Raw genomic sequence first — 13065 nt, forward strand, 5'->3', positions numbered from 1 at the left:
AATTTTGTGTGACCACCTTCTCTGTCACTGGGAACACGAGTCAAAACCTTCCAAGATCCAGTCCAAGCCCTGAGAAATCCACACCTTTGTAAGCCCCTCACTCAGGAGGGATACTCCCTTTCCTTTTCATTGGGACCACCTTTCCCGTTCTCTGGGGACAAGAGTCAAGACACACCAAAAACCAGTTAAACCCCATGAGTGCCACATTCTTGCAACCCCCCTCATTCAAGAGTAGTCTCGGCAAGGTTTAGGAGACCTCTCCTACACTCATCATGGAAACTCAATGTGATGAACAACCACACATTTAACAGGAGGATAGGCAAACCGAAACATGTACACTGACCTCCAAAGCACATTGGAAAATAAGGACATTCAAAGTAAGAAGGATGACAAAGAGGCTCCAGAAATCAAAACCTCCACCACACAACACCGCTTACCTAGAAGCAGCAGGTAAAACCAGGGAGGGATATACATGGGGAGCCAACCAAACAAAAATTCAGAGCACATGTTGCAACTCCACAGTGGATGGCCACCAGGCCTTTTAAAGCCTTTCATTTCCAGTCTGGAATTACAAAGCCTCACTACCAATGAGGAGGCAATAGGGATCCACCTGACTGCCAAACCCTTCGGGGTGTTTCTTTCTGGTTCTGGCCCCATGAAAGTGACAGTTTCAAGAGGATCAAAAAGGGAAGCATAGTCAACTCAGTTAACGAAGGAGCTCAGGGAGGAGGCACTTGACTGAGAGAGCAGAGGGGCTTTACAGAACTGAGGGCCCCAAGAGTGAAGAGGGTCCTGGTAGATCCAAGAGGACTGGATGAGCTAAAATGCCTGGAAGAGCAAAAAAGCCTAAAATAGCTGAGAGAACACGGAAACCCAATGATATCCAAAGAGCCTGAAGAAGCTACAGATGCAAATAAATCTGTGAGACCTGGGACTCCAGAGAGAGAGAGCGGAATAGAGGAATTTGTCCCAGGAGGCAATCTAGAGGGTGAGGATATCTGTAACCCTAAAGCCAGCACTCTATTCCTGAGCCTGCAGCAGAGGGAAAAAGTTCCTCTATCCGTGGGGGCATAAAGGGAAGAGAGTTATGTCCCTTTAAATGTAAACTGGGCACTATACCCCGGATATTATAAATCTCATAGAAATCAGCTGTTAACTATATACTTTAGACATAACCTCAGCACTTTATTCCTTCTAAGTGAGCTGGGCACTATATCCTTGAGAGCTGAGCGAAGTGAGATGTGCACTGTATATGAAGGCTGGGAACAATAGCTTCTTAGAAGTGAGCTGGACATATATCCCTCAGAGCTGAGAGAAGTGAGCTGTCCACTATATCCCTGAGCAGTGAGCTGGACCCTATTTCCCTGGGAGCTAGTGGCCTGAGTGGTGTCATGAAAGGCAGTGCCTTGGCAAGTGCCCTCTGCATGGTATGAATGGGTGGCGCAACTCCCCCTCTTGATGTTTCAGGTCATACTTTGGGGTGTCTATGGGGACGCCAGCTGACTGGGTAGACAATACACTGTGTCCTCTGTCTCTCCTTCCAGAGTATGCACCTTCCGGACCAGTTTGTGGATTCCCTGATGCATTAGCATCAGAGGCAGGGATCTTACTCTGTGCACAACTTGTTGCAGCCTAACCAGGTAGAGGCTGTTTGGCTCAAACCCCTTCCGCTGCAAAGCTAGCTGAAGAATTGTCTCCGTCCCGGCAAGGTATTCTATGAGTCTTCTGGTTGGAAGCAAGTGGCTTAATATTTCACCATGAGCACTGCATCTGATTCTGTTAATCCCAAAACACCATCCAGCATGCATATTATGTTGTCCATGGTGGTGTCTGGATGCATGGCACAGATCGCCTGAATCTCTCTCACGCAGGACCTAGAAGACTCTCAATCATGCTTCGCCACGTCTCCCGGCCAGGAGCTCTCCAGTCTTGTATCATCTGATTAGTCTGATCTGCCCGGATCTGATATTCATCTTAACCTCTTAAGGTAGGTTTCTCCCCCAAGAAGGGTGTAAGGCGGATGTAGGGCTCATGCTCACCTGGTGTGGCACTGGTCTTCAGCAACACAACCTTGAAAGCGTCTGCTATGGGGCAAGCTATCAGTTTGGTGCCTCTATTCATGGGTTTAGTACTGGCACAGAGAAACTAGGGGTGTTTTCGGGAATGACCATAATGGTACCTACACTAGGCATTGCCGCAGGACTAGGCGCAGTGCTGGGCAAGGCACGACGTGGTCTAGGAATGGATGTTGGGTAGCCTGCAACTCTCTTCAGGGGGTATGGGTCCAAAGAGGATAGGACACTGTTGGCTCTCCTTCAGGTATGGTAAGAGGCAATGTCAAATGGTTGACTTCTCTGGGGCCATAGAAGACCAGTATACTGGTCCCAGCTAGGCTAGTGGCTTTACTCTGGCACTTGACCCGGCCGGTGACAGACTCTATGGACTCTCTCAATTTGAGCACCTGTTGGAGTGGTGTGCTCCGTGGGACGGGGTGTCACGTATGATAAAGCAATGTTGTGGCTTAATTTCCTCAGCCCAGCTAACTACCTGAAGCTGATCAATGGTGATGGTGCCTCACTGTCCTTCTAGTGGCAAATCTGGCAAAATCACAACACAATGTTATGTTATATTATTGTGATTCATACTGTGCACCGCTGTCATTTTCATGGTGTTCAGGCGCTCTGGCGAATCTGAAACGGAAGGAGGGCTGGGAGGGCTTAGTTAGAGGGAAAGAGCTAGAGAGCTTTGATGTGCTGTTTGTAGCTTCAGTTCAGAAAAAACGATCACTGTATGCTGGGTTTGTTTTTAGTTGGTAAGGGTTAGGCAGTGTTCTTTGTAGGAGTGTGCGGGATGATTTGTGTGCAATCGTTTTCGTTTTCTGTAGTGTGTTGCTTTTAGTTAGATATTGCTATGTGTGTGCCTTTTGTGGTGGTTTTATGTATCTGCTGCGGTAGAGGTATGTGTGTGTTTTGTTTGGTATTTGAGGGTGAGTATGCCGGATATAGGAAGGTTTTTAGTAGGGTTAGTTAGTGTTGTTAGAAGTCTGTGCCCTTCTATGCAATGGTTATGTTGGTCTGGCAAGGTTAATATTCTTCTATGGTGGTTTGTGTTCAAATGCTTTATTTAGTTGGGTCATCCAGGTTTTGGTTAATTAGGTTGCAGTTGTTTTGGGTGTTTTGTGTGTGTTGTGCAGGCTGTTTCCCTTCAACCGTGTTTCCTGTTTAGCTCAGTAAGTTAAAGGTTCACATTTTTAGCAATTTTCAGAATTTTAGGTGGTCTTCTGTTGATCATATTTCCTTTGTGAGTTCCAAAGTTTTGCTGAGATGCAGGAGGATGCTGATCTACCAAATTTCGGTTTGATTTATTTTTTTCAAGGCAATTGCCTTTGCTGGACCTTAGTGTTCCATTCGGTTTGTAGTTGGCGATTCTTCCCTGTATGAATTCTACTACTTAACCCTGGATTGCTATGTAGGTTGTGCAGAGTGTTTTGTAGAAGATTATTTTTTAAACTGGTAGCCAATGTAGGGTCCTCAGTGCTGGTGTGATGTGTTCTTTCTTAATGAGTACGAGGAGTAGTCTTGCTGCTGCGTTATGTATTCGTTGTAGTTGTTTTGGCAAGATAGTCCAGTATTCCGAGATAGATGCTGATGGCGCAGTCTATTCTATCTGTAGATGGACAAAGATTATGATCATATACAAATTAAAGGCTTTCCCCAAAAATTGTACAAAATAACATGTGGGGAAAAACATAAACGTTCACTGGACACTAGCAATATATACACTAACACCAAGATGTCGGATAGGAAAGGCCTGATCAGTAGAGTAGGTATAGGCACACCATAGGGTGATCTCAGCAATGCCTCAAAAAAATGTAATGGGCATGATTCAGATTGCACTTGGCGGGAGACAGCTGCAGGTGGGCATGATAAACCACTTTTCTGCTTGGTTTCTTTGTCTTTAAGCCCACCTCTTACCTGTCTCCGGCATCCCCGTTCACCCAAGACCTGCAATAACCCTGTTTGTGCCACACTGGGATAACGATTGAGTCAGTAAAGTGATAGGTGCAGCAATATTCCAAAATCCCTATGAAGGGAAACACTAGGTTATATTAAATATAAACACAACACTCAGACAAATGGATGCCAGTGGATTTTCTTTTTAGTGATTAGATGTTATAGAGATATATTAAATACGCTCCAGTACACAAGCAGTTTTATATTTTCTTTTAAAGGGAGTAAACACAATTAAACCTATTACTGAGCAGCTGCATATAAAAGGTTTAAAATCTTAAGAGCCCTTAAAAATATACACAGTCCTCATAAGGTGCACTTTTTAGTAAGCACCATCAGCAGCTGTGGGGGGGAGCAAAAGGCAGCGTCCTTGCCGGGTTGTGTATTCCAAGAGTGGAGTGGAACTATCAGCAACAGCAGGGAGGTCCCACAAAGTGCTTTCACCCCGGCTACGGTTGTAGAGTGGCCCGGGACTTCGGATGGTACCGCCTAGGCAAGTAGTGGGACAAGCAGCTCTCACAAAGTGCTCCACTTCCTGCTGCGGAGCCCTAGGTGAAGCGATAGTTCAGCCTGGGTGACAGCGTGAAGATGTGGTGCTCTCCTTCCGGGTGGGGAGCGCCCCAGAAGCAAGTCCTGGCTGTTATATGAAGGCCTGCACCCATCCTATTAACAGGGTGCCACACTGAAAAAGACCCAGGTATTTTCTTTCATTGTGGGGGCAGAGTGGAATACCAGCTCAGCCCTCATAAGTGAACGTCGGCCTATTTCAAACTGATATAAGAGTGCTCCACTCGCAAGTTTCAAGATAACACAATTTTTTACTTTTGAATGGTCCCCCAAGTGGCACACAGGCAGGTTGGACCATTGGTCCATTCCCAGGCAACCTTAGCTGTAATACTGAATATAATATTGATGGTAAACACTTGCCTTGCAAGGCCTCATAAAGTGTCAGGTGGTTACATGAGAGTAGCAGAGATCTCTCAGAGGGGAAATATTTACCTAACAAATGAAAAGCTCTGAGGGTGTCTGTAAGAATGTACCCTTTTACAGCAAGATTCAAAAAGTCTCTGCTGTAATCTGAATGAACTAGGAGGAGCCCCCTACAGTCCCATTGACCACCAATGTGTGTCACAATTCTCAGAATTCACAGAACTGCAGTGAGAAGCAAAGCTTCCAAACCTGCCAGCAGAACCATGTCCTTTGTCTGTGTCGTACATTGAGGACTGCATGGTGCTGTGTCCTGTTTCCTCAGAGGAAGGCAGAGCGGCGGACTCACTCCAAAAATAGGTTGGGGAAAAGGTTTGGTTAACAGGACATGGTTTAACATTTTATTTGTTTGTATGGCCTTACACAGGTAAATCTGGCCAGAAAAAAAATATACTGCAATACTATAATTGTAGGTCACACTTAAGCAATTCCAAGGTGTATTTGTATCTACATGATTTGAAAATGTAAAGTCAATCCAAAAACAGATCATCTTTGATATAAAGGGATCACATCCTGTAAAATTATGTTTACTTTTTTGTCAACCAATATGTGGACTGCATGTATAAACAAACACTGACAAAGCTAACAGATATATTGTTACAGTGAAATAATTTTTGATGGTGTCAGGTATTTCAGTCAAATGCCCAGGTAATCACATCACATGTCGAGTATTACCTTTAAATGACACATACTCATGCTTCATATTTTCTCCTGCTCGGTACTCACATGCCAGACATTAGCATTCAATACAGTTTTTCATATTTCATGACAGGTTTTTCACTCAAAAGGTCAAATACTTTCATAAAATTGCATCTAGTGCCATCAAATGTCACACTGTAGCCATGGGGATGTTAGTGCCCTGCAATTACATATTTACACATATGACAAATATTCCCAACTCATACTCAGATATTTGTATCATATGCATTGCCTTGAAGCACTGGGTACTTCTATCGTATGCCACGTATTCCCAACAAATGCTCAGATGCTACTAACATGTCGGGCGTTCCCATCATGTGCCAGACACTCACATCAGATGGCAAGTATTGCTATTGTTGAGGAGGCCCTGCTCGGTCATAAATCAATAAAAGCCCCTCTAGAGATGGATTGTTCCAACAGCAAAGGTTTTATTCTCAGTCAACTGGGAGCCGTTACACGAGCCATAGTTGGTCAGTTAGCAAAGCAAGGACTCAAAGCCTGTCCATTTTAAATATATTTTTTACAGAAAATACAGTATTGCACAATAATTGTTATGCTAATCTGAATCTTAGATTTTAACATGTTCTAATTGGCCATTTTACTTAAAGGTAAAGACATTGCTTGTGTCCCATTGGACATAAACACTTCCTGAAACACATGACTCCCTATGCAAATTAGCAAGACTAGTTAGTTTCCCAAATTCCAAATTTCACTGAATCGTCGACATGTGGTGCAACCTTAAAGCTGGACAAAAACAAATTCCCAGGAATTTCATCTTCATTTATTTATTTATTCATATTTTTAAAGCGCATCAGCCCAGGGGCATCTTCAGACTTTTTGTTTCTGCCATCTCACTGTACCTTGGCTTTCTGCCCAACATACTCTCTGCACACAGTACTTTTCCTGTGCTTCCAGCACTTTTTAAACCTTCATGGAATTCTGAGACCTGCAGCCATCTGTAATACAAGGGCTATCTTTTTCTAATCTATATTCTGTGATCATTATTGTTGTGCGCAATGTAAGCATACCTTACCCTTCATGTTCTATGTTGCCCTAAATAAGTGTGTCCAGTGTTACCTATTTTCAATGTACTTGCCTTAAATAAGGGAAGCTTAGCTGCCCCAATAGACAATACTCCTAATTTTTACAATGTTAGACAGTAGAGAGGGGTATTGGCCCTAACTACCATATTTACCTGTCTTGTTAGAAAAAGAGCGGAAGAGAGGCTGCTCCTCTACATTATCAAATTCCATCTACTCGAACCAGGTGTATGGCCTTGAAAAGCCATGTATCTCCATGAAATGTCAGGATTTGCACATTACATGGCAGATATCAGCATGAAATGGCAGACACTCACATTGCTTGCTAAGTATTCCTATCAAAGTCCTAGGAATATTTATCACATGCAGGGATCGAAATTAAAATTGGATAAGCAGGAGCTAAAAACAGCCCCTGGGTATCCAACATTTTCCAGTGACCACAAGCTATAACTGGAGAACCAGGAGCTAATGCATAGCGTTCCACAAATCTAACTTCGGCATAAGATGCAAACCTATAATTGTGCTCTTTATTTATGAACCCTCATACTTTAAATGTTATATAGATGTGTCCTAATGTTTATTCATTGACTGCCCCTAATGCACAAAGTTTAAGTCACATAGGTGTATTTGTTCGGCATCAGTTGGTCTGGAGAGTCAAAAGTAGCTCCTGGTAGCTGTGGGTGTCACGCTAACAAGGCCCTTATTGGCTAAAGGTAGTAGCTAACTAGCTCCCAACTCCCCTCAATTTCGAACCATGTACATGGCATCTATTGCCATCAAATGCCATGTTCACATATAATATTCCAGATATTGTGGCCTAATTTGTGTCTCACATGTCAGTTATTGCCTCAAATGCTGAGTACTTGTATCACATGCCAATCAACCGGCATGAGTCAGAACTCGTCCACAAAGAGACGAACCACAAACAATCCTTCTCTTGTCAAGCACCCATCCCAGTGTTGGCTCGAAATGCCCCCACAATTCTCCAATTTCGCAAATCTCTCAAAACATGGCTCTTTCAACAACAACACCTGATGAAGGACTAATCCCAATGGACGCACATACCGACACACAGACCTCACAGTACTGCACTACTGTTAAAATATTCCAGCCCAAATGCTGGCTACCCACACTCTATACAGCGCTCCTCTGCTCTCCAGCTAGGTCAGCGCTTTAACGAATAAAAATAAAAATATGTTTGGTATTCTGCATGACGGACAATACAGTACTTTACTGCCCATGTCACACCACAAAGGCAGCAGTCCTTTCAAGTTTGTAAGGAAGTATGAATGTTTTGGCAATTAAATAGGGGCATGATATCCCACCTGTACCCTTGCTGAGAGACAGCCCTACAGATCTACTAGGCCCTTCTAGTCTTTCAGTACTCACAGTTTGGAAAGCCTACTGTTTCAAAAGAGACCTCTACTACCTGGCAACTATTGACTGATTTGATGACTAATCTGGGGTGAGTGGGCATCTAATCCTGACTCCTCTGCTTGGCCATACTATGCAATCTTTGCCAATTTATGTTACCTCTATCTTCTTCGAGTTTGTTTCTCTGACAACATTGGGAGCACTAAATTAAATGGGCTTAAAGCCAGTACGTGTGCATACAAAATAAAAGTCAATTTAACACAATCTGAGATGTTTCATGTGCTGCCTCTTAGGTGTGCATGCATCACTTTTTTGCAGCCCATATTCTTCACATTGCATTGGTGTTCACAATTTATTTATTTATTTTTCCATTTATAAAGCGCCCAGACCCTGGGTCACCAGGGCGCTGTTGCAAACCAGTTTCATGATACAGACTTAAATGTGGCGGTATATAACATGCTGTGGATCAAAACAGACAAAACACATCGGCGCATGTTAATATAACAATAGGCAACGTGAAGGTAGATGTCTGTTTAGGCAAAGAGTCAAGTTTTCAATGCCTTTCAGAAGGTCCAGTAGGTGTTCTCTGCTCTTAGATGTGTGGGGAGGGAGTTCCAATGGTTAACTGCAACAGTCGGGAAGCTCACCCCACCTCCTTTGTCTCTTTTGACTTTTGGTAGGGTGAGTCGATGAGCATAGATAGACCCAACTGGTCTAATGGATTTTGCTCTCTCAATTTTCTGGGCAAGGTATTGCGGGGCAGTGTTGCTCAGACATTTGTGGGTAATGGATAACATTTTCAAAATAATCCTTTCCCTTATTGGGAGCCATTGTGCCTGTTTTCTGGTGGCTGAAATATGGGGCCTCATTCCGAGATTGGAGGCAGCCATGGTGCTACTAGGACCATGGCTGCCTCCAATACCGGGTCCGTGTCCGGTCTGGTTGAATGGGGACTTACCGGGACATTCCTTCCTGTGCAGACGCGGTAAGTCCCCATTCAACCAACCATTCCCCATTCCCATTTGAGCCCCCATAGGGCTCAATGGGCATGGGGAAGGTGCTAATTACGGGCCCGCGAACAGCAGGCCCATAATTAGCGCCCTGGTCCCTTAGTGGGACCCGTAAAGGACGTGTGGTCAGACCACACGTTCTTTGCGGTTCCCACTAAGGGACCTCGGAATTGGGCGGTAAGGGTTTACCGGCACCGGTCTCCTTACCGGTGCCCGGTAACCCTTACTGCCCAACTCAGAATGACCCCCATGGTCTCTTCTGGGGATGTTTAGCACAGCTTGGAGGGCGTTGTTTTGGATTATCTGGAGTTTGTTAATGTTCTGTTTGGAAGTCCCGGGAGAGGTCATTACAATAATCCAGTTTTGCGCCCATGGTAGCTCTAGCAATGGTCAGGCAGCACTCTGGCATCAAGAATTGTCTTGCTGCATTGATGAGTTTGGCTGTGTAAGCTGCTGAGGATGCCACAGCACTTACTTGTTTGGTGAGGGAGAGGGCGGAGTCCAGGCGAATGCACAGAGTTTTTACTGCAGATGAGGCGGGGATCTGGAACCCCTCTATCCTGAATGCAGTGTATTGGGTGCTGAGCTTTTGCATCATTGCAGGTGGGGCTGCCAGCAAGATCTCAGTCTTATCATCGTTCAGACACAGGTAGTTGGAAGCCATCCATTTTTGAATAGTAGAGTAGATTTTGTTGAGCGTGAGGGAATCTTTTTCGTAGGAGCCTGACAGGGGTAGGAAGATTTGGGTGTCATCGGCATAGTTGGTATAGGATATGCCGATGTCATCGAGAATGTCGAATAGAGGTTTGGTGAATATGTTGTAGAGGGAGGGGGAGACACAGGAACCTTGGGGATGCCACAGGGAATGGGAATAGGAGGAGCACTCGCAGTGTCTGAGAAGACTCTCATTGTTCTCCCTTCTAGGAAGAAGGCAATCCAGGAAGTGGCATTGGCGGAGAAGTTAACTGATGTAATAAGGTGCTCACATAAGGTGGTGTGGTTTACTAGGTCGAATGCAGCCCATAGATCTAGTAGGAGAGGAATGGCTGGTTTGCCATCTTCTCTGAAGGACTCAAGTTGGATCTTTAGCTCTAGAAGAACCGATTCTGTACTGTGGCCAGGTCGGAAGCCTGATTGACACATCCCTAGGATGTGTTTAGATTCGAGGTAGGATTGGATCTGGTTGAAGGCTGCTCTGTCCAGGATCTTAAGCAAGAATTGTACTGGTGTGATGGGGCAGTAGTTGTTTGGGACTGGAGGGGGTCGAGTGATGGTTTTTTCAGTAGGGGGCGGACCCAGGATTCCTTAAGACTGGCTGGGACTAGGTTTGAGAAAAAGGAGGCGTTGATGAATTTGGTAATGAAGGGTACCAGATCTTCCAAGCAGTCTTTAATTATGGAAGCTGGACAGATGTCACCCTTGCAGTTTGAGGGTTTAAGGTTTTTCAGGATGTTGGCTGTTTCTAGTTCTGAGATTTCCCTGAAGTGGAAAGTAGGTGCAGTGTGTTTTATGGTTGGGGTTGGTAAGTTAGTGGGGGTCGTTTGGCTTTGCTTCAACTAAATGTTTTTCTGGAGTAGGCATATTTTCTTGTGCTTGGCATTCTGAATATTTAAGCACCATGTTTCGTCTTTGTCAGTGGAATTTGGGGCTGTGACAAGTGATTCAAGGTCTCTGCGGATTTTGAACAATTCCCTGGAGTTTGAGTTGGTATTTCTCAATTCTGGAGTTGTAGGTTTGAGGTTTGGCAGCTGTAATAGCTTGTTTATATTCTTTGGTCATTTTGTTAAAAGCCGTTTTGGGAAGATTCGCAGGGTCTTTTTTCCACTGCGGTTGAGGGAGTGGGAGATGGAATCTTTCGTGATTTTCTGGGAGACCCGGGCTAAGGTTGGTGGTAGCGTGGGCTGGGCGCAAGGGGTTGTTTCAGCGAGGGGAATGAAAAGCCAATGATATGATGGTCCGACCAGGGACAAGAGGAGTTGGAGGTGATGTTGAACTAGCTGTTCAGGTCTGATATCCAGTCAAGGGTTTTGCCTTTGTTGTCGGTGGGAGATAAGAATCCAAGGTCTGAAAGAGCATTACAGCAACAGAAGCTGCAGGATCGGAAGGGTCAATGAGGCCTAGGTTAAAGTCACCTAGTATTATGGCTCTAGAGGTTGGTTTAATATTATTGCCAATAGCGTGGCTGTGATGTTCCTCAAATGCAGCTGTGGGTCCTGGCTGCTGGTAGAGCGTGTGTATGGTGATGGAGTCTGTGCGAGCAGTGGTCAGTTTAATGGCAAGGTGCTCACAGTGAGCATATGTGGTGTTGCTGCAGGGTCTGATTTGAAGGGTGTCCCTATAGATAAGGGCTATGCCTCCACCTCAGGAGTCTGGTCTATTACACCTTAGGATGGTGAAGCCTTCGGGAAGGGCTAGGGATAGCGCGGGGCCAGAGGCTTGCTGGAGCCAAGTTTCTGTGATGCCAGTAAGTCTAGTTTTTGATTGGTAATCAGGTCATTGATGTCCAGGGCATGAGCAGGGAGTGACTTAGCAATGATGAGAGCTCCATAGAGTCGTGGGCATTGTTGGGGTTCTTGGCAGGATGTGTCAGCATTAAGGCGTTTGATGTCTGATGTTGTTTTCGTTGTGGACCTCGGTCCTGGTGTGGGTTTGATGATGGTGCTGGCTGTAACGTGGGGAGGGCAATGGTGAGTGGGTGTAGGGTGTAGGGGTCAAAGCGGTTTTCTTCTGTTGACTGCTTGTAGTGGTGGGCGTGGTGGGCGTGGGGAGAGTAGGTGTTTTCCTGGGTAGTTGGATATGGGCATTCGATGTTTTGGTGACTGGGGAGAGGGGGAGTATGGCCAGGATCTTGAACTCAAGTGACTTTTTCTTATTTGGCTAGATACTGGGAGGTGGTAGGGAGGCTACTGCCGGTTCACAAGCATAATCTGGCATTTCTTGCTGCTTGTGGGGTGGGGCTGGAGCATCAGTTTGGTTAGGAATGTCTCTGGAGAGAGATGGGGAGGGGCAGAGGAGGAGCGGAGCGGCATCTTAGGGTGTGGAGAATGGGGGCCGGTTCGGCGCAGCGTTGGCGGTGAGGCTTGGCTGAGCGACAGTGCTATGCTCCGATGGGGGGGACCCTGGTATTTGGAGAGTTTAGATGGGGCGTGATTAAAGTGGTGAACATTTAGGAGGCCTGTGGGTGGTGGTGGTGCTATGCAAGAATTTGTGTGGCAGTGAGGTGCGTCAGCGGGGGTCATGAGCCGGAGCTGCTGGAGTGGTGCAGGCGTGTATAAACGCGCACCAGCCAGTGCACATGTTTTTTCTTTTGGGGAGAGATGCTGGTAGTCCCTCATGGAGCTGTGGTGGGGGAGGCGTTTTGCTTGGATGGGTCAGGATTGTTTTTGCGCTGTGAGGACGTGTAGATGATAGAGGGATTGTCTGGTCAATGGCGGGTAGGTAATCGGGGACCTAGCTACCTTGTGCTCGGGAATAGTTGTCGCAGCTTTTTGCTGCATGATGCGCTCCTTCAAGTGATATGAAAGCAGCAGCGGTGGGGAGGAAGGGGGTTGGGCAGGGTAGTGGGTAGTGTCACGTGCATCGTGTAGGAGCATAGCCATTACTGGATGGACAATAAGTGCCAGCTGTACATTTTTGTACGTCAGGCTTGCCTTTCGTTTGATTCATTGTCGATGCAGTAGAGTGTTGCTCGGTCCCGGGCAATAGTGGCAAGCAGCAGACAGCAGTAGACAGCTGCTGCTGCCTTAGAGGAGTGCCTTGGGTAGATGCCGGCTCCACCATCGGCAGACGAAGGGCAGGCATAAAGGAAGTTGATGCGGCCAATCAGGGCCTGCAGTGCTGGTGTGTGGCTCCTCAGGGAGGCTGTGCATTAATGCTGCGGCGGCGGCCATCTTAAGAGGTCTCATGGCAATACTAGACCCTGGCCATGTCTCACTTCGTGGGGGC

General features: G+C 46.0%; 1 protein-coding gene across 1 annotated transcript in view; it reads left to right on the forward strand.

Moving 5' to 3' along the window:
* Nucleotides 1-13065, forward strand: part of WNT10B (Wnt family member 10B) — a 406409-nt gene that overhangs the window by 149357 nt on the left and 243987 nt on the right. The window lies entirely within an intron of this gene.

This window comes from Ambystoma mexicanum, chromosome 3q (assembly GCF_040938575.1).
Source record: "Ambystoma mexicanum isolate Mex_15411 chromosome 3q, UKY_AmexF1_1, whole genome shotgun sequence".
NCBI lineage: Eukaryota > Metazoa > Chordata > Amphibia > Caudata > Ambystomatidae > Ambystoma > Ambystoma mexicanum.